Genomic DNA, 22,923 nt, shown 5'->3' on the forward strand with positions numbered 1-22,923 from the left:
CATTTTCAGGGATAACTACAAATTCAGTGATCAACTTCCTCTAAAAGTTGCTTTTCATGTTAAAGTCTGGAAGCAAAGTTTAAATGTCATTACCTTCCTACCATTACTTCAACCCTCCCCAAAATCTTGATGGAAGGAGGGAAAATAGAGCTGGTAGATAATTGGTTGAAATTGGGAAAATTGCAATCTTTCTCTTGTGAATTTGCAGTTGGTGTATGGACATAGTAGTACTTTCCTACTGAATCTGTCCAATTTTCCAGAAATGAAAACTGATTAATAGAGGCAGAAAAATGAAATATATTTGCATATATATGTATATATATGTACATCTATGTGTACATCTATGTGTATATGCATATATATACAATGAAGTCTTCAGGAAAAAGAAGTGGGGATGACTTGATTTTTGACATTTTTCTAATCATGGTTCTTTTTTTTTTTTTGGTTTTTGGGCCACACTCGGCGATGCTCAGGGGTTACTCCTGGCTGTCTGCTCAGAAATAGCTCCTGGCAGGCATGGGGGACCATATGAGACACCGGGATTTGAACCAACCACCTTTACCACCTTTGGTCCTGGATCGGCTGCTTGCAAGGCAAATGCCGCTGTGCTATCTCTCTGGGCCCCTAATCATGGTTCTTGTCCCTCCTACCTATAAACTTCCTCTAACTTCTTTTATTCATTTTTAATATAATTTTTATTTTGATCAGAGTGGCTTACATATTGTTGACAATAATATTTTAGGTACATGTTAATTTAATATCAGGGGGATTCCCATCACCGAATTGTTCTCTCTACACCTCCGTTCCCATCCTACCTCCCATATCTTCCTCCCTCACCCCCAGGGCTGCAAGAATATGTTGTCTCCTCTGTGCCTACCTTACTACTTATTGGTCTTATACCTGTTTGGACTTGGTAGTTCCCTTATTTCCTCCTGTAACTGGGAGGCAGGACTAAATAGATAAAGTTACATGGTTTTGTTTGAAGAAGAGAAAAGTAATAAACTGGGGTAAAAATCAAATACACCAAAAATGGGCGGAGTCCTTCTAGAGGCTCTCATCATGGGTTTGAGAGACGAAGGGGAAAAAGGTGAATCACCCCAACAGTACAAAAAGAAGTGTCAAATAAAATATCCAGTGAGCACTCCGATAATAAAGGTAAGTACCACATAAAAGCCATGATCTTGAAATAAAAACATGGCAGAGCACATAAAGAAAGGAAGAAAATAAATATATAAATATAAATGGAGACAACAACTTCAATAACCACATCAAAACAATAAAAATGACAAAAACTAGATAGATAAATTAAAAAAGGAGAAAAATTGTTTTGTGCCTTATTTTCCCCTCCTGCACAGGCACAGTAAATATCGGGGTCATTCGAAAAGGAATTCACTTGGCCTTAGAGGTACAGGGTTTCTCCACCCTTGGAGTATATTTTTATGGGATTAACTATAGATTCCATACAGGTTCATTTACTCTCCCCTTGGTGCTTTTGTGCTGTTTGGAAGACTTCTGCTCCATCCTGGGTGATAAAGTCAGACCTCTGTATCTAAAGGTCTCGGTATCTACACAAGTCAAGGGGTGGAACTTATGATGACGTCTTTCTTTGTGGTTCTAGAAGTTCTGCTCCCTCAGTGTCATTTTAATCCGTCTTCTGTGGTTGGTGGTCTTGGTCTTTGCGTTGATCCTAGGATGTTTCCAGAAGACCCATTTCATTGCAATTGTTTCAGACAGACCTTTGGAACTGGAGATCATGGATGTTGTGCAGGCCATAGCTCACACTCTAGACTAGGGCTTTTTTATTGGTCCCAGGATACATACAGTCCGGTCATGGTTCTATCAGCCATTCATCTGTAGATCCCAATCTTGGCTTTTGGACAGACCAAAAGGTGACAAGTCTTCTGATTTTGTCTTATCGTTAGCTGGTGGGGTAGGATAACCTGCTCTTAGGTCAAGTTGTTCCCATTTTTCTCGTTGTCAGGATATCATTTTAGAGCTGGCACTTGTTGGTGTCCGAACAGTATTGAGGATGTCCTGGATGGGATTTGTTTCCTGTAGCTGTCGTGAAGAACTGTGTCATTTCTATGTCTGGGATCCAAGGTTCAAGGCTGGACAGATGGTGTCTATCTCAGTCTCCAAAATAAAGTTACATTTGAAGTATCAAAAGAAGACTGGAGATGTGAAGTGCCTCAGCGGTGGAGTGTGTGCTTCCTAAGTGCAAAGTCCTAGGTTCAATCCTGACATTGATAAATAAATTAATAGTAAATAAAAAAAACAAATAAACAGTGTCAATGAATGGTTAAAGCCTGAAGGCTAATAGATGTTGAAAGAGAGGAGAGAATACTAATGACAACAGAGTGTATGTTTGCTACTTTAACCAGCTAATGCCAAGAAAGATGAGTCATCAGAAATTCATCCTCAGCCCTGTCTGCACATTAGTTACAGTGGGAAACTTCTGAGAAATACTACTAGGTCCCCCACCCCCACCAAAGACTATGATTTAATTGATCTGGGTTGGCATCACTCTATTGTAAAAAATTCCCTAGTGGATCTAAAGTGCAGCCAGGATGGAGAGCTACTGAGTTAGATTATTCACAATATTTCGAAATGAAAATAAATAATGAACCAAGCAAAGTCAGATTTTCCAGAATATCATGATGCTAGGAAGGCACTGCTTCTCCCAGAGACCCCTTTTTTCAGGACACAGCAATAAACAGTGTTCTTAAGAATATCCCTTCAGTAAATCCAGAAGTCGTCCTTCATGTGGCCCCATAGCTAATACCAATTAAAGAAGTAATTTTCTTCAGTTAGGAGTAGAGTTTAACTATTTAGAACATATATTTACAATGAGAATTTGTTACCCCCCCCAACTTCCTGCCTATCTTACCTGTATAGTGAGACCCTCCCACAGCTGGAAGGGGTCTGTGGTTGGTAATAGTCTGGGAGAAGTGGTGAAGGGATACACAGCAGGTAGAGAGGAGACACAGGATAGAGGCAGAGGATGCAGAGAGACTGCTTAGTTTAAAGGCCATGTGAGGAAAATGCACATGGCGGTTAGGGGCCTAGAATAAAGCTAAATGTCCCTGAAACTTCATCTGACTGCCTGTGGATCATTTCCTCGCCTTATCCTAAACCCACAGACCCGAGGGCTGAAAAGGCTGCAGACAGGCCGAGAAAGGCCTCACCATCCATTCATGCACCACTAGGACTTATTAATGAATAATTAATGCAACAAGTACTTACAAAATTCCAAGCAACTTTTATTTTCCTTGAGGAGAAGGCCTATAGTATTCATCTAAACTTCTCAACCACTAGAAGACAGGAGTTCATGGGTTATCTTTTGAATAATTCTCTGATCTTTCAGGGGTTCACAGATGGCTTCCAAGATGGACTTCCAGGTACACTAATTTCCAGACTCTTGACTTGTGATACTGCTGGTGAGAGCTGGGGGGAAAAATCTGCCTGAAGAGTCAGTTCAAAGGGTAAGAATCAGTGACCTCTTAGAAAAGCTGAACAACCCAGCAAGAACACATGCCTGTAAATAAGGGAAAGAGAAGCTTGAAGGAGTGAACCAGGATTCTTCTTAGGAAACATTTGAGGCACATTCCAATTTTGACAAAAGGGCAATAAAACCCTAAATTTTACCATGTGAGTATAACTAGCAATAATTTATGCTTGGAAAAAATTACAGCAAGTATATCAAATACCCACCTTGTTCATAAAACAGCTCTGTAAATAAGATGGAACATTTAATCTTGAAAATATGGTTTTCTGGTGCCCTTTCTCACTAAATTGTTTGCAAATGTGTGCCTGTGTCACTGAATTAGTTAACTTGTTCCTTAGAGTTATTGAGCATAAGTCAATTTAATGTTGGAGGCTATCTCCCAAAAATGATGGCTTTGTTTTCAGAAGTATTTGATCTGTGGTTCTTTCCAATATTAGTTTCCAGTATTATTTATCTCCTAAAGTCAATCTTTGCTTGTGGTTATCTATGAATAAATTAATAGCCCCATTCAATTTTTTAACAAGAATGTAATATCCTTTTATCCATATCACTGAAGAAGAGCAGCAGGACTTTGAAGTGTTCATTAAACAGAAGGCAGGCAAGAATATGTATCTGTCTTATTTCTTTGGAAAATGCATCTAATTTATCAAAAAAAAATTTATATTGAGTAGTTTCCAGATCAAATGTTAGCAAATTATAGTAAATGAATTAACCTTTGTGTTCTGTATATTTCTTTGTGATTTTCAGAAATATTTTTGTGTGTTTTCAGTTAAAAAATACATCAGGGGAAGAATACCATTTCGATAAATGTAAAAATAATAAAAAAAACTTAAGTTTCAGTGTTCACATAGAAGCTTACTGAAGGGTCCAGAGAGATATTACAGTAGGTAGAGCACTTGCTTTGCACATGGCTAACTTGGTTTTGATCCCTTTCACCCCATATGGTCAGGAGTGATTCCTGAGTGCAGTCAGGAGTAAGATCTGAGCACTGCTGGTGTGGTCCAAAACCAAACAACATAATGTATTGTAATAAGAATCTCTATGAATTAAAAGACATCACATGATCAGTTATATAATATTTGATATAAATTAAATAAATATTAATTAATTATTGAGAAAGTATAAAATTCCTGAGAATAGGAATAAACAAATTTTTCTTACTATCATAGAGAACAACCAAAAGCATCATGATTGAATGTCATACTCAATGTCAAGTGCTGAGGTGTTTGTCTTTCCTTTTAAACAATTTCCTTTAATACTTCTTATAAGATTGGTTTCAGGGCCATGCATTTCCTGAGCTGTTTCCTATACTGAAGCTCTGCATTATTTCTTAAAATCCTGTGTTCCTAGGGTATATTCCTAGGAGTGGTATAGCTGGATCGTATGGGAGCTCAATTTCCAGTTTTTGGAGGAATCTCCATATTGCTCTCAATGATAATCTAACCAGATAGAATATTTTTGATGAGATGTTCATTTAATTTAGTTTTTGTTCTTTATTCCTCTATTTTCTTTTGACTCAGAGTCTCATTTGATCTGCTGTGAATCTTTGCATGTAAATTCCTTTTATGATCTTACCACTTTCAATATTCTGTCTCTATCTTTGGCTTTTATTATGTTGAGTGTAATGTGTCTTGGAGTTTTCCGGTTTGAATCTATTGTCATTGGAACCTTTCAGACCTCTTGAATCTGGCTGCTTATAGTTCTCAATTTGGGGAAATTCTTATACGTGTTTTTTTTTAACTATTATTTCTCAATAAACTTTGTCTTCTTATTTCTCAAGGGCTCCAATGAGTCTTAAATTGTTCTTTTAAACTAATCCCATAGTTCTGTGGTATGCCATTCATTTCATTTCAGACAACTTTCCATATTCTTTTGTTTTCTAGCAGGTTTTTTTTTTTCACTTTATTTTAGAGCTCCTTGATTATTTTTTTCCTCAACTGTGGTTAATCTGCTGCTCAGATATTCTATTGTTTTTAAACATTTCCTACCATATTCTTCATTTTTTGGTAGTTTTCTTCTTTTAGCGATCATATTTTCTTATTCAGTGCTGATTAACTGTTCTATCATTTGAGTTTATTGAAAGAGAGAGATACCAATTACAAGAAAATAAATAAAGTATATTAAGTGAACAACAAAGTCATCGTAACTGAAAAATTTGTCTATAAAAATGAGCTTACATAGAGGATGGGATAGAAGGGTATTTGGGTCACTACTGGAGTAAAATGTGCCATCGGGTGTTGGATGTGGTATTGAAATAATATATTCATGAAAAGTATGAGTAACAATATTATAAATCTCAGTGCCTAAATAAAATGGTTAAAAAAGAACAGTGTTATGGTCATGAGAAAAGAAGGGATTGTTGACTGGTACAACTTTTCTTTAAAAAAAATATACTCTTCAAATAACTAGGAATTGCTATAAAACAGCAATTCCACTCTTAGATATACCCCAGAAGCATCAAAACACTATTCAGAAAAGACATTTGCACCCCTATGTATGTTCATTGCAGTTCATATGTATGTTCATTCATCATAGACAAATCTGTAAACAACTCAAGACTAAGATTAGATGACTGGACAAAAAAAAACCTATGGTACATATACACAATGGAATATTAGCTGTAAGAACAATTAAACCATGCTTTATTTTATGTACCAGAATGTATCTGGAGAGTATCGTGTCAAATGAAATTAATTAGAATGAGAATTAGCAGACACAGAATGACCTCTCCCATATGTAGTATATAAAGAAACATGGTAGGGAAATAACAAATGCCCAAAGACAACAGAAATTAAAAACTTGATAACTGATTTTTAGTAAGAATCTTGGAGGAAGGAGAGGATAGAAGAGATCATACAGCAATGGTAGAGAGAAATGGTCACTCTGGAGGAGGAGGTGGTGCTGGAAGGTGGTTGCATGTTATGCATGAAAGCTTATCAGAAAGAATATTATAAATCACAGAGACTAAAAAAAATAATTTATTGTCAAAGAGTCAGTCTGGTGGGTGAAAGGAAACTAGAAAATTGGTGAAGGGAACTGGACACTGGTGAAGTGTTTGGTGTTGTGGTATTGTATGCCTGAAAATCAATTAGGAATAACTTTGTAAATGACAATGCATCAATAAAATATTTCAAATAATGGTATCTGTAATAAAATACTTTATAAGAGAAAAATTTAAAAGTTCAATGCCATAAAGCATCATATTATTATTCAAGTGATATATATTTAGTAAAAATTAGAAAATAATACAATAATAGATAGAATGGCCATGCCTAAAAATCCTGTCTAGGATAAAATGCTAACACAACAAACTTAAGTTTAACTTTTAATTAGAAAAATAAAAATAATTGATATACTTTTAGATGAAATGCCAAAGTATAGTGAAGAATAAAGGGAATGTACTTAACATGGAAAATAACTCTTTGAGGTATCTTATTTATTTCAACAAAAATTTATTGATAAATTAATATGAGCCAAAAGTATAAAGCGCACAGCACCCATACAAACTCAAAGTCCAAAAGCAGAGTATTAGATAATCCATGAAAAGCAGTCTAGGCACACAGGGAATTTTATTCAAGTGTTTAGCATGTGGACTTTATTTAAGCAATTGTATAAATAGTAAATAGAAGATTATGATCAGGCCTTAGTAAGAATATGGCTTGTAATGTACAAAATTTAAATAACTGGCTTTTGTAAAATTTAAAAAATAAATATTTCTGACCCTCAATCACCAAATACATGACTTTTGTAATAATTTTACAAACTTTGTTCCCATTGCTCACTACTTTCACCTGGAACTTAGAGGCAACAATGAGCTTTTTAGATAATAACTAGTCAGGTGAGTTAGCACCTTCTTTCTTAGGAAATAGCATAGATAAAATGCAGGTAGAAAGTCAGAGAGTAAACAACTTTCTTGAGCCAATTGAAGCAAAATATAAGAACTCCCCCTACTCCAATATCATCTAGTAGTGTCTAATTGACTTAGAGGTGAAGTATTTTGATATAGAGAGTCTCTTACACAATACTGGAGGATATGGGAAAATAGGTAGCAAGCATATTTCCCCAATAAATTATGTCAGCAGTCCAAAGAAAAGGATGTTGGATATTGTGTGTGTGTGTGTGTGTGTGTGTGTGTGTGTGTGTGTGTGTGTGTGTGTGTGGTTGAAGTGATATAGGGTAGATAGCTTTCAATAGGAAGGGATAACTTCTGGTAGGAACAGACTAACTGTGAGAACAAACGTAGGAAGAAGGGTGTAACCTTCTTTAAGGGTGGGCTTTTCATTTGTTACCACTGCTATTGCAATGCACTTTGATCAACCTGGCAAAAAAAAAATGAAAATTATAACAGGTATATAATAAAAGGGAAAATGAATAAGATTAGTACTTTAGAGAAAATACAGAGTACTTAAAGGTTAAAGCAACAATAAAGGAGCAATACACCTTTTTTTAAAAAAAGAATATAAATCACCATAAAGGCAAAAGATTAAAACTTAAAAATAAAATAAAACGGGTGATACTTAAAAGAAAATATAAAAGATTATAAACCAACAAAGTAAAAGGTTAAAGATATAAAAGTAAATGAGATGAAAGAGTAAGATAAAAGGACAAAACCATAAGGTAAAATGTAAAAATGTAAGCAAAGTAAAGTACAAGAAGATAAGACTCAAGGATTAAGATTTATTTAGAATCATTTTTATACAGAAATTAGCACCATTGAAAGTAAGTTGCGTTCTTGGTTTTGGCCATAATGACAGAAATCATGACTCTTTAGCACAAACATCTAGAATACTAAATACTAGTTGGCCCAAATCTGCCTTTTGACAATTTTCTAATAAAAAATAGTCATATTTGGTAGACATCAGCATTTCCATATCCAGCTAATTTGCTTAAAGTGGGTAACAGACTAGGAGTTAAATTCAAGTCTTGGGGACAGCAAGGTGGCACTAGAGGTTAGGTGTCTGCCTTGCAAGTGCTAGCCAAGGAAGGACCACGGTTCGATCCCCCGGCGTCCCATATGGTCCCCCCAAGCCTGAGGCAATTTCTGAGTGCTTAGCCAGGAGTAACCCCTGAGCATCAAACAGATGTGGCCCGAAAAAACAAAAAAAATTCAAGTCTAATCTTCATTCTATAGCTTTATTTATGCTAAAGACTTCATAGTCCTCAAATGATAGACTTGGGAAATAGCTCTTTAGTTTATTTAAAATGGAAACTAATAGAATATCCAATGACAAACCCTCAACTAAATGAATGTCAACTACATTTTGACAGAGGAGCCAAAAACATGAAATATATAAAGGCAGCCTATTCAACAAATGGTGTTGGAACAACTGTAAGAAACTAAAAGCTAGATCTCACACTTTATACAAAGGTCAACTCAAAGTGGACCAAAGACCTTGAGATCAAACATCAATCTATAAAATATTTCAAGAAAGCATAGGCAGAATGCTCCAAGACTTAGACCTCGAAAAAATGTTGAATAATATGATGCAAGTGCTACAGAATCAAAACTGAAAATATGGGACTATGTAAAACTAAAAAGTTTGTAGCAAAAGAAATGTGGGTTAAAACTAAAAAACAGCTGAGTGTGAGAAAATATTTTCACTCAACACATCAAATGAAGGGTTGATATCTAAAATATACAAAGTACTCACAAAGATTAATCCCCAAATATATAAGCCTATTAAAAATTGGGAGGACTGGAGGAATAGTGCAGCAGTAGGGCATTTACCTTGCACACAGCTGATCCAGGACTGACCTCAGTTTGATCCCTGGCATCCAATATGGTCCCCCAAGCCAGGAGCGATTTCTGAGTGCATAACCAGGAGTAACCCTGAGTGTCACCAGGTGTGGCCCCAAAACCAATAAGTAAATAAATTAATAAATAAATAAATAAATATTGGGGAGAAGAAAGGAACAGACATATTGCTGTCTGAGGAAGACCAACATATGGCCAACAGGCCCATGAAAAAAATGCTCATCAACACTCATTATTAGGGAAATCCAGATTTCACCTGTGAGAATGGTACATATCAAAGATAATAGGAACAAGCTGTGTTGGTGGGGATATGGTGGAGAGGAACTCTCATTTATTGCTGATGTGCTGGTGGGAATGTTGTTTGGTTCAATCTCTATGGAGATATATCTCTATGGAGATATAATACGAAGGATTCTCAGTAAGCTCAGAATTGAGTTGCCATATAGCCCAGAAATTTCACTTTTGGATATTTATCCTTAGGACAGAAAAACATTCATGTAAAATATTGCATGCAGCACACAGTTTACTAGATAAGAATTGGAATCAACCTAGATGTCCAACAACAGATGAGTGAATCATGAAGATGTGATACATAGATATAATGATATAGTTCATAGCTCTAAGAAATTATGCAATCATGAAATTTGCTGCATCAGAGATGAACTTGAAAGATATGTTAAATGAAGTAAGTCAGAAGAAGTAAAAAAATACCACTTATATGTGGTATTTAGAATAACTGCTTGAGGGAATGCAATGGTTTAAATGGTGCTTGCTTAGAACATTCTTGGTTCCAAGTATAGCAAGGAGAAGAAATGAAATAGAGTGGAGAAGGTGTGAAATAACTAGGGACAGGTGTTAAGGGAATTCAGGTACAGAGTGGCATTAAGAAAGATGGACAGAACTAAACATTAAAATCACATAGTCAATAACACTGAAATCAGGAGACCCATACTTTATCAACCAAACTTAAAAAGGTGCCTGTTATGATGGCAGGCTGCAGTAGGTGAAAGGAAGAGAGGTTGGCACTGATGTATTGGTGCTGAAACATTGTATACCTAAAACTCAACTAAAAATAACTTTGCAAATCATAGTGCTCTAAATAATTTTTAAATGGTTAACTATTGACTATTGAAATTTTAAGCTCTTAAAAATGAAGTAATAACTTAACTTCTCTTATATTGCACTACATTCCACTTCTTTCATTTCTAAATTGTCATACTGTATGCTATTTTTATTCTCTTACATCACTTTTACCATCAATCTTTTTGTTTGTTTGGCTTCCATTATTGTAATATTATTATATATAAAATTAGTTTAAGCACCATGGTTACAAAATTGTTGATGATTGAGTTTCTATTAAAGAACGTACACCACCCTTCACCAGTGTACTTTTTCCATCACCAATGTCCCCTCCATCTTGTTTTTATATTGAGTTTTCATTTAAATATGTTGAATACTTAATGATATTATTTTTGCTTGATTTTTCCTAAACATTTCTTTTTTGGCTAGACTTCAGACTGTACTCTAGTACTTAGGGTTCTCAAGATAAACAAGGAGTGTGTGTGTGTGTGTGTGTGTGTGTGTGTGTGTGTGTGTGTGTGTGTAAAATGAAATTAACTATAAGGAGTTAAACAATATTGATCACACAATTTTGGGAGCTGGTAACTCCCAAGTTCTACTGTAGGAAATCCTGAGACATGTTGAACAGAAGGAGTAAATTTAGTGCAAAAGTTATTATTAAGAACTAGTGTTTCATTTAAAATTTAAAGCCAGGAAAGACTTCTATTTTGTTCTCATGGTTTCTTTTTGTTCCCTTTGTTCATAATTTTTTTTCAGATTTTCTACTGATTAGATGAAGACTATACCCACTCAGAAGTGTAAAATGTTTTATTGATTATACTAATTCAAATGTTAATCTTATTCAAAGCACCATCAAAGAAAAGTCAAGAAAAGTGTATAACTATCTATGTCAGTGCATCACATAGCTTAAGTTGATACCTAAAATTACCAAATCAGTTTCTACTGTTCTTCTTAAAAGTGGTTATAAAGTGAATAGTTTCTCCCATTCTGTGGGTGGCTTTTGTATCTTAGATACTATTTCCTTTGAGGTGCAGAAGCTTCTCAGCTTAACATATTCCCATCAGTTTATTTCTGCTTCCACTTGTTTGGAGAGTGCAGTTTCCTCCTGAAGATGCCTTTTATCTCAATGTCATGGAGTGTTTTACCTATGTGTTGTAGGTAAACCTTATGGTTTCAGGCCTGATATCAAGTTCTTTAATTCATTTAGATTTGATCTTTGTTTAAAGTTTTCTCATTTCTATTCTCATATTCTCTTGAGAGTTCTGAGATGTCCATTCCATCATTTATCTAAGTTTGTTGAATATTCATAACATTTCCTTTCTAAAATTCTGATCAGAAATGTTATGTAGGTGGTAGATGTTGGTTAGTCTCAATGTCATGGAGTGTTTAAACAAAAATATCAAGGCTGACAAATACAAAGGCGAGATAAAAATCTCACTGGAAAGCCTCACTAGCAAGTAACAGCCACTGGGTAAAGAATCAGTGATATAGAAGGTGAGCTTCATAATACCTCCATACAACAGAAGAGGCTAGAAAAAATCCTCTAAGAAAGCAAGCAGATGACAATAGAACTCTGGGATAAGTTCAATAAGAAAACCCATAAAAACATAAAAAAAAACTCTGGATCCCAGAGATCCAGGAAGAAAATCCTGATGATGAATCAACAGTTGGGGCAAAGGTGGTGGCACAAGTGGTAGGGCATTTACCTTGCATACACTAACCTAGGATGGACCAGGGTTTGATCTCCTGGCATCCCATATGGTCCCCCAAGCTAGGAGTGATTTCTGAGCTCATAGTCAGGAGTAACCCCTGAGCATCACCAGGTGTGGCCTCCAAAAATAAATAAATAAAAACAAAAAAATAAAAAGAATCAACATCATTACTAGAAATTCCCAGAACTAAAGAGTGCATGTAACTGAATTCTGAATGCCCAAAGAGTACCAGCTAAAAGAGATCAAAAGAAAAGCATCTCGGGCCCGGAGAGATAGCACAACGGTGTTTGCCTTGCAAGCAGCTGATCCAGGACCAAAGGTGATTGGTTCGAATCCCAGTGTCCCATATGGTCCCCCATGCCTGCCAGGAGCTATTTCTGAGCAGACAGCCAGGAGTAACCCCTGAGCACCGCCGGGTGTGGCCCAAAAACCAAAAAAAAAAAAAAAAAGCATCTCAAGGCACATATTAGTCACAATGATGAAAACCACAGATAGGGATTGAATATTGAAAAATGATCAAAAAGGGAAATTATATACAAAGAGTCACCTTTACGATTTACAGCAGATTTTTTACAACTCTCAAAATCCTGAAGGCGTTAGTAGGATATAGTGAGAAAATGAATGAATGTTTTGATGAGGGTAATTCACTCAGCCAGACTTTCATTCAGGTTCGAAGGAAGTATACACAAATTTAAAAATAAACAACAACTCATAAATTTTACAGACTCAAAACCAACTTTAAAAGAAGAGCTGAGGGGGCCGGCGAGATAGCATGGAGGTAAGGCCTTTGCCTTTCATGCAGAAGGACGGTGGTTCAAATTCTGGCATCCCATATGGTCCCCCGTGCCTACCAGGAGTGATTTCTGAGTGTAGAGCCAGGAGTAAGCCCTAAGCGCTGATGGGTGTCACCCAAAACCAAAAAAAAAAAAAAAAGAGCTTAAGAGTCTATTCTAAACCAAGCAAACTCAATAAACACAAAAATCTCCTACAATAAGATGACACTGAATCACATGACAATCATCTCTCTCCATGTCAATAGACTAAATGCACCAATTAAAAGGCATAGAGTGGCAAAATGGATCAAAATTTTGATTATAACATTCTGCTGCCTGCAAGAAATACATCTGAATAATCAGAGCAAACATAGACTCCAAGTCAAAGTTTGGAGAACAAAAATTCAAGCATTCAAATTCTTTAGAAAGCCTGGCATTGCCATACTAATATCAGAAAACACAGACTTTAAGCTTAAACTTATTATAAGAGATAGAGATGGAGATTTACTAATAATCGAGGGATATATACAATAGGAAGAAATCACACTCCTAAACATAAATGGACCCAATGAGGGACCAGCACAATATTTAAAACAATTGCTGACAGATTTGAAGAAAGACATCAATAACAACACAATAATAATAAGGACTTCAATACTGCCCTGTCACCCCTCAATATGTCAACCAGGATGAAACTCGACAAAGATACACTGGTTCTGAAGGAAGAAATATATACAAGCCACTCTTTTCCATATACACACACACCAATATATATTGCTATTTATCTTCCAAAAGCTGAATACATATATTTCTACAATGTACATGGAACATTGTCCAAGATAGACCATATGCTGGGCCATAAAAAATACCTTCAGAAATTCAAGAGGATACAAATTATATAAACTACCTTCTCAGAACATCATGCACTGAAATTAGAAAGAATTACACACAAACCAAGAAAGGACTTTAACAACTGAAAATTAGACAGCTCACAACCGAACAGTGAGTGGGTTAGAAATGAAATTAAAGAGTAAATCAAAATAATTCTTGGAAACACAAATGAGAATGAAGACAAATTATCAGAATTTGTTAGACATAGAAAAAGCGGTAGTAAGAGGAAAATTTATAGCCATGCAAGCTTTCATCCGGAAGGAAGAAAGATCTTATTTAAGTAACTTAATTAAAAAATTTAAAAAGGATCAACATAAGAAACCATAGTAAGCACAAAGAAGTAAATAATGAGCTTAAGAGCAGAAACTAATTAACTGAAAACTCAATAAACAATCTGAAAGATCAATGGAAGGAAGAGTTGGTTCTTTGAAAAACAAAATCATTAAACCACTAGCAAGACTCACAAAGAAAGAATGAGAAAGTTAATAAACAAAACTAGAATAAAAAGGGAAAGATTACTACAGAAACTACAGAAATTCAAAGGGCAATCAGAGATACTTTGGAAAACTCTATGCCACAAAACAAGAGAACCTGGAAGAAATGGATAAATTCTTGGACTCCTATAAACTCTGATGGTTGAACCAGGATGATCTGACATATCTGAACAGACTGAGAACTATTGAGGAAATTAAAATGGTAATCAAAAATGTTACCCAAAACAGAAGCCCAGGCTCATATAGATTCTCTAGCGAATTCTTTCAAACCTTTCAATGGGACCTACTGCCAATCCTTTACAGGCTCTTCCAGGAAACTGAAATAGCAGTAACACTCTCAAATCGTTTTTTACAAAGCTTACTTCACCCTGATACCAAAGGCAAACAGAGATGCCAGAAAAAAGAGAACTACAGACCAATATCCTTGATGAACACGAATGCAAAGATCCTCAACAAATTCTTAGCAAATAGGATCCAATGTTTCATCAAGAAGGTCATACACCATGACTAAATAGAATTCATTTCAGAGATGCAAGGATGGTTTAACATACACAAGCCAATAAAAGTAGTACATCCTATCAATAAAAAAAAATAAAAACCATATGATCAATATCAATATGACCATAAAAATATGACCTTGTCAAATACATTTGTATTGTACAAATTGTACAAGATCCAAAACCCATTCATAATAAAAAAAACTCTCAACAAGATTAGAATTAAAGAAACTTTTCTCAATATAGTTAAGACCATTTACCACAGCCCACAGCAAATATTATACTCAGTGCAGAAAAAATAAAAATATTTCTTCTAAGATCTGGCAGAAAACAATGTTGCCCCTTTTGTCACTTTTATTCAACATGGTACTAGAAGTACTTGCCATAGCAATTAGACAAAAAAATACCAAGAGTATCCATATAGAAAAGAAAGAAGTCAAGTTCTCACTGTTTGCAGATGACTGCAATTAGAAAAAAAAAGATTATCAAACAAGATTCTAGAAAAATATATTTTAATAGTAAAGTGGAAGGCTACAAAATTAACAATAAAAATTCATGACTTTTTTTTTGAGGTGGCGCTAGAGATAAGGTGTCTGCCTTGCAAGCGCTAGCCAAGGAAGGACCACGGTTCGATCCCCCAGCGTCCCATATGGTCCCCCCAAGCCAGGGGCAATTTCCGAGCACTTAGCCAGAAGTAACCCCTGAGCATCAAACTGGTGTGGCCCGTAAAACCAAAAAAAAAAACAAACAAAAAAACAAAAACAAACAAACAAAAAAAACCCATGACTTTTTAATATACAAATAATAAAAGACAAAGACATTACAAAAACAACCCAATTCACAATTGTGTCTCAAAAAATCAAGTACGTTGGAGTCAATTTACCTCAAGAGGTGAAAGTCCTACACAAAGAAAACTACAAGACACTTCTTTAAGAAATAAAAAAAAAGACACAAAGAAATGGAAACATATATCCTGATCATAGATTAGGAGAGTTAACATCATTAAAATGGCAACAGTTCTTAAAGCATTGTACATATTTAATGCAATTTCTTGAGGATTTCTATTATATTTTTCAAAGACGTGAACAAAACACTCCAGAAATTTATTTGGAACAATAAATTCCCAAGAATAGCTAAAGCAATCCTTAGGAAAAAGAAGAATGGAGGCATCATTTCCCCAATTTTAAATTGTACTATAAAGCAATAGTAATTAAAACTGCATGGTATTGAAATAAAGACAAACCCTCAGGTCAATGGAACAGACTTACATATTCTGAGACTGACCCCCAGGCATACAGCCAATTAATCTTTGATTAAATGGGCAGCAAATACAAGATGAAGCAAGGAAAACCTCTTCAATAAGTGGTGTTGGGAAAACTGGTAAATTATAAGCAAAAAGGTGAACTCAGACCTTTTTAATACCATGTGAAAGTTCAAATCAAAATGGATTAAATATATTTATAACATACCTGAAACAATTAGGTACATAGAGGAAAACATAGGCAAAACACTTCATGACATTAATACTAAAGGCATCTTCAAGCACTTCTAAGCAAGTGGAAGCAGAGATAAATAAATGGGACTACATTAAACCGAAGAACTTCTGCACTTCAAGGGAAACAGTAACTAGGATACAAAGGACACCCACAGAATGGCAGAAACTATTCACCCAATATCCATCTGATAAAGGACTAATATCTAAGGTATATAAGTTATTGACAGAACTAAACAAGAAAAAATCATTTAACACCATCAAAAAGTGGGGAGAAGAAATTAATAGACAGTTACTCAAAAAAAGAAATGCAGATGGCCAAAAGGCACATGATAAAGTGCTCCACATCATCAGTGATATGAAAATCAAAGCAATAATTGGTAAGCTTGGTAATAATAATAATTGGTAATAAAACAACAACAACAACAACAACAATAATAATAATAATAATAATAATCTCACACCACAGAGAATGGCAAACATCACAAAGAACAAGAACAGTCAGTGCTGGAGGGGATGTGTGGAGAAAGGAATTCTCATTCACTGCTAGTGGAAATGATGTCTAGTCCAACATTTATGAAAAACAATATATATACTCCCTAAAAAACTTAAAAGTCATCTTTCTTATGATCCAGCAATACCACTCCTAGGGATATGCCCTAGGAACACAAAAAAAACACAAAATAAAAATGACCTATGTACTCCTATGTTAATAACAGCACTATTTACAATAGCCAGAATCTGGAACCAACCCAGGTGCCTGGCAAAAGATGAGTGGCCAAAGAAACTGGTATATCTGCATGCTGGAATACTATGCAGCTTTTAGAAAAAAATGATGTCATGAATTTTGCTTATACTTGAATAGACACAAAGAATATTATGCTGAGAAAAATGAGTTAGAGGGAGAAGGATAAAAATAGAATAATCTCACTCATCACTGGGGATATAAGAAAAACAAAAGACTGTGGGGATAATAGTCAGAGACAATAGAGATAAAAATGAAGACCATTCCATGGTAGGTAAAAGGATTTATACCTTCCCCTGAAAGTACTGTTTTTTAAATGTTATTTAAAGAAAATAATGTTTTTTTTAAATTCATCACATAGTTGACATAGTAGACTTTAATATATTTGTTTCCAAATAAGTGGGAGTAAAATTGTTTACAAAACTAAAAATAAAAATAAAAGTATAAAGGAATATTAAAAAGAAAGAGAAAAAAACTACAGTGGCAAGCTAAATTGTGAAAATTATTGTATCTCCAATGAAGTCATTAAGACAATGGCAGATTTAGTAAGCTATTATAGTTAGCTTTTCTTCTGTTATTTCACTCATTTCTTAACATTAAGTAACCTCAGATACACTTTGGCATCTAAATTGGTGTATTCCTAAAAGGATGACAGCATTAAACAAATAAAGTTGCCCAGGAATTCAAAGCACTATTATTAATACTGCAGCCTTAGTGGGGCTTGTTCTCAGCTGCCAGGCATCCTGGAAGAAGGAGGATGTGGGGAAAGGGTGCCTGCACTCACTTTAAAAAATGTCCTGATATCAGCCCAAACATTGCCTTACGTGAAGTTTGGTCAGATCGGTGTCTCTGAAGAGAATCATAGAAGACTGGTGAGGCAGGCCACAGGCAAATTGGTGATTATGGGTGATGGAAGCAGCAGACACATCTTTGACAGGATGCCTTCTCCTCCTAAGATTGCCAGCTTTCAGCTGTGTGGCCAGCATGTCCACAATTTTTCACAATTTGGTTTACATCTCTGTCAAGGAAAGAGTGAGTCTATGAAACTGACCGGAGCAAATATGATGAAAGGATTTGTGGGTGTGGTTATAGCTGCCAGGCCTTCTAGGAAGGAATATGAAGGTGGAGGGTGCCACTCACTCCATAAAAGTTCTGGTTATATAAGCCCAAGTAACTACATACCTGAAGTTTGGACATATTGGCAGAGGAAAGGTGAGGCAGGGTCATATAGGCAAAGCAGTTCAAAGTACAAAGCAGTTTAAAGTTTTATTTGCTGAACTGAGATCTGTCTAGTGGTCACTGAATTTCCCTTCTTTCTCTCACACTTTTGTCTATGATTGCCTATAAGTGCTGGGGATTCCTTCAGCACACAGATGGGCGCACCTTCTTTGAGTATTATTTAAATGTGACTTGGAGTATCTTTTTTATATTCTACTTCCACTTAAACATTTAAATTGGTGCACCTATTCTTCCTTTTTCTCTTCATTTCCTTCATTCTTCTAGTTGCTCTAGATTCTTTCTGAAAGGAAAGAGGAAAAACCCAAACAGAAACAAATTACATGACAGATTTAAAAAAAAATTTCTTCGACACTGTAATGTCCAGAGGGAAGCATAATGGTTCAAGGAAAAATAAGTGAATAAGTGTAAAATGTTTCATAATGGTTATCCCAGGGCACAGGAAAATGTGGGAGGCAATATGATGTAATTGGAAAGACAAAGTGTTATTGCTAATACTTTATTTTTTAAATTGGGTAGTAGTTTTATGGGTATTTACATTATTGTTTGCCATATATTACAATAAATGATTGAAAGTGTCATAATAAAAATAAAAATACCTTTAAGTCTCAAGGAGAACATTATATTCTAATGATTTAAATATAATTTATAGTGATTTAATTGCTGCTACAATATAGCTTTTTTATGCAAAAACAACAGGAAAGTAGCTATATGTAAAGAACCAAAGATACAAAATTCTTGTTTTTCTTAGTCCTAGATGAATAAAAAGTTCATTAAGGATTAATGCAAAAAAATTCACTCTGCTATTTTTTTTAAATACAAGTAAATTATTTTTATTTCAAACATATATTAAATCACCATGATTCACAAAGTTACAGAGTTATTCATGATTGAGTTTCCGGCATAAAATGTTTAAGCACCAATCCCTCACCAGTGTCCACTTCCCTTCGTTAATGACCCCAGTTTCCCTCCTGCCTCCTCAGCTTGCTTCTTTAGCATACACTTCTTTTCCTTTTAGGCATTGTTGTTTTCAATACTCTTACTGAGAGGATATTTTGCACATCACTTAGACTCTGCGATTTAAAACTAAAAGGATCACAAAGTGATAGCGTTTTTCCATCTGCATTAATTTTGTTTGGCTGAAGTCCTGAGAGCCAGAAGTGATAATGAGTGGTCTGAGGAATAATTGCAATAATCTTGCTATCCTGTTCTGATATCAAGTCATTGGGACTAAAGATCTCCTGAAGATTTATAACCTTTCTGAAAGAACTTAAAACAGGATCCCATGGAAGCAAATTTGAGAACTCATGGCTATACTGATAATAATAATTATACAGGTTCTTTTGGTCTTTGTTTTTGGGTCACCTGAGCAGTGCTCAGGAGTTCATATGATTGCCAGGGATTGAACCCAGGTTGCCATGAGCTAGGTAAATGTCTTGCCTCCTGTACCATTTCTCCTGCTCTGGATTCTCTGGTTTTATATAAAGTGGCAGGTAAAATTGTATTGTTAAGGAAAATAACACAGATGGACCAATATATAGGGGTATGCCCCATTTTTGTAATAAAAATATAAAGGTACTTCTCTATATCTTTGATCAATTATTCCTATCCCTATTCTCCTTTCTCTATTTTTTTTACCTACCTCTTAATCTCTTTATTATATTTTGTCCATATGCAGAAAAGGCATAAAAATTATAATGATAAAGGTGATTAGTCTTATAAGGATAGAGAGGGAAATTTTCATTTCATTATTTAATAAATCTAAAGGGTGTTATGGGTTCATGCATAATTTTATTTTATTGTTTTAAATGTGTACTTTAAATGCAGAGTTGAAATAAAATCATTTCTTCTGTGGGTCCTTGCCTTCAGTTTCTACATTAAATTTTAAAAAATCTAATTAAAGAACCATGGTTTAGTTTTAGACATATAATATTTCAATGCCAATCCTGCTACTAGTACTGCCATAGTCCATCATCACACACACCCCACAAACACACACAGCTGCCACTTTGGCAAGAATATTACAAAGTTTGGTTGTCTCATATTTTCAATGTTGTTGTGTCTGTGCTTTGGATGTATAACTCTCTCCTACATCACCAATATAACTAAAGCCCTGACCTCTGGTCCCCCCATTGCTTCCCTTTCTCATCTTCTTGATTTCTTTTTTGTACCACCCCCAAGGCCAAAATTATAATTCATTATATAAAGCTCAACCAGTTCGAATTAAAGTTCCCATCGATTTCTCTTGGACTTCTTTGTGTCTGGTGTTCTTCCTAGACTCAGTTTGAAAGTTAGTCTCATCTTTCTCTCTCTCTCTCTCTCTCTCTCTCTCTCTTCCTCTCTCTCTCTATCTCTCTCTCCTCTCTCCTCTCTCCTCTCTCTCTCCTCTCTCCTCTCTCTCTCTCTCCTCTCTCCTCTCTCTCTCTCTCCTCTCTCCTCTCTCTCCTCTCTCTCTCTCTCTCTCTCTCTCTCTCTCTCTCTCTCTCTCTCTCTCTCACACACACACACACACACACACACCCGGCAGCATTTAGGGGTTACTTCTGACTCTGCACTCAGAAATCGCTCCTGGCAGGCTGGGGGATTATATGGGATCTCTCCAGCCCCATCTTCTCTTTACTTTTAAAATAAACTCTTTAATTGAATCACCACGATATACATAGTTACAAAGTTGTTCATGATTGAGTTTCAGTCATATAGTGTACAATACCCTTCAGCTGTACATACTCCTGCCATCAATGTTCCCAGTTTCCCTTTTGCCTGCTCTCCCTCCCACTTTTTTACCTGCCAGGGTCTGTAGAAGATACCCCTCACCTTTTTATCTTTTTATTTTAATTATTTGTAATAAAATTGTGGGTATTTTCAATTACAAAGTTGTTCATGATTGAGTTTCAGTCATACAATGTACAACACCCTTCACCAATGAACAATTCATGTCACCAATGTCCCTAGTTTCCCTCCTGCTCTTCTCCTAACATTTTTCTTCTCTGTCTGTCTCTGTCTCTCTCTCTTTCCTCCTCTTGTTTTAGACAATGTAGTTTGCAATATTGTTGCTCAATATTTTATCTCCTTTCAGCATCCTGTTATTGTCTTATCTTTAACTATCATTTTTCAAAATGGTTCCTTCTCTATCCTTAACAGCACTCCTCACTATTTGTGGCAAGCTTTCTGCCATAAACTGGTCCTCCTGGCCCTAGTATCTATTGTCTTTGGATATCTTTTTTTGATATCCCACAATGAGTGAGACAATTCTATGTGTATCCCTCTCCACCAAGAATTAATCCCTAACCCAACTGTGCTTTCAACCTATTCTAACAGTATAGTCTGAACTTGTCAGAATGGAATTTTCTAGTCAGTAGCAATGAGGTCATCTTTTTTATGTTCCAGTGGAAAATGAAGTAATTTATCAAAAGACATTTTACCATTTCCTATAGTCTAAAATAATTTGCTTTTCCCTTATCTTGTCTTCTTTCTACCTATAAAAACTTTTATTTCATATAGGTTTTAGGAAGACAACTAGATGGGTTACACCCTAATTCAGAATAGGTTAAAAAGTCTATTAGATCTTTAACTTTAACTTAACTGGACTGGATTTTTACTATTTAACACTCTCATTAATATGTCTCTTATTTAGCAGGATGAATGATTATTCTGGGGTTAGGGAGGTTCCTACCAATCCATAGATAAACATTTGGCCATTATTTCCCTTTATTTTCAAGATCTCAACTTGTCACTTTTAAAAAAAACAGTTTTTTTCATTTATAGTAAAATGCCAGAGATATCTTCTTGTCAGACAAGGCTCTATTGCTCCTACAAATAGAGTTCATTATTTTGTCAAAGTGAATTAAAATAGAATGTCACCTACTGAATGTCACATTTCTGGATTTAGAATTGTATATACAAAAATTTTTTTTAAATAATATCTGAAAGACTTGGTTGGAAACCTACTTGAGAAAGAAGAAATACAGGCATTAAAAATCCCATTTGGTTTTCATAAAATTCCTTTCAAATGTGACAGTCTGGTAGAAAACAAGTTAGTCTTCAGTTCTTAAGATACAATTTGATTAAAATTTTATGAAGCTATTTGGAGGAAAGATGCTACATAAATTGAGAATAAATCTTCTGGTTTCCTGAGAGAACAGCTGGGAAATTTCCATGCTGAAGTGATATAGAGTAGTTACTCCCTACAAACAAATATTCACCATAGTATTTGTAGTGAAGCTCTGCATTTCAGAGGAGACCATGGTCGCTAAGGATGATCACAGCTAATGAAAATGACAGAATCCAAAGGATGGGTACTAACCAAGAGACTCTAAGCAAGCTAACTCTAACCACCGTAGCTGTTGGTTGTAGTAGTGGTGTATTTATATATTTCTTAACTCAGTTTACTTTCTAAAAAATTAAAAGTGTTACCTCAACCTTCTGGTGGTATGGAGAAATGGTCAAGAACATAAAGAATGTGGACCTAGAGTGATTTGATTCCCCGGCATCTCAAATGGTCCCCTAAGCCAGGAGCGATTTCTGAGCACATAGCCAGGAGTAACCCTTGAGTGTTACCAGGTGTGGCCCCAAAATTAAAAAAAGAATGTGAAGAATGTCTTGTCTTTGACACATAAAAGTCAAGAGCACAGAACTCATGATTATTTGGGGTAAGATTGGTGGGAGAGGCTCATTTATTTGTGAATAAGAAGCTCATTTATTTACACTTGATGTACTCTCCTTTCCTTACTCCCATTCACCTTC

The sequence above is a fragment of the Suncus etruscus genome, chromosome 9, assembly GCF_024139225.1.
Source record: "Suncus etruscus isolate mSunEtr1 chromosome 9, mSunEtr1.pri.cur, whole genome shotgun sequence".
Taxonomy (NCBI): domain Eukaryota; kingdom Metazoa; phylum Chordata; class Mammalia; order Eulipotyphla; family Soricidae; genus Suncus; species Suncus etruscus.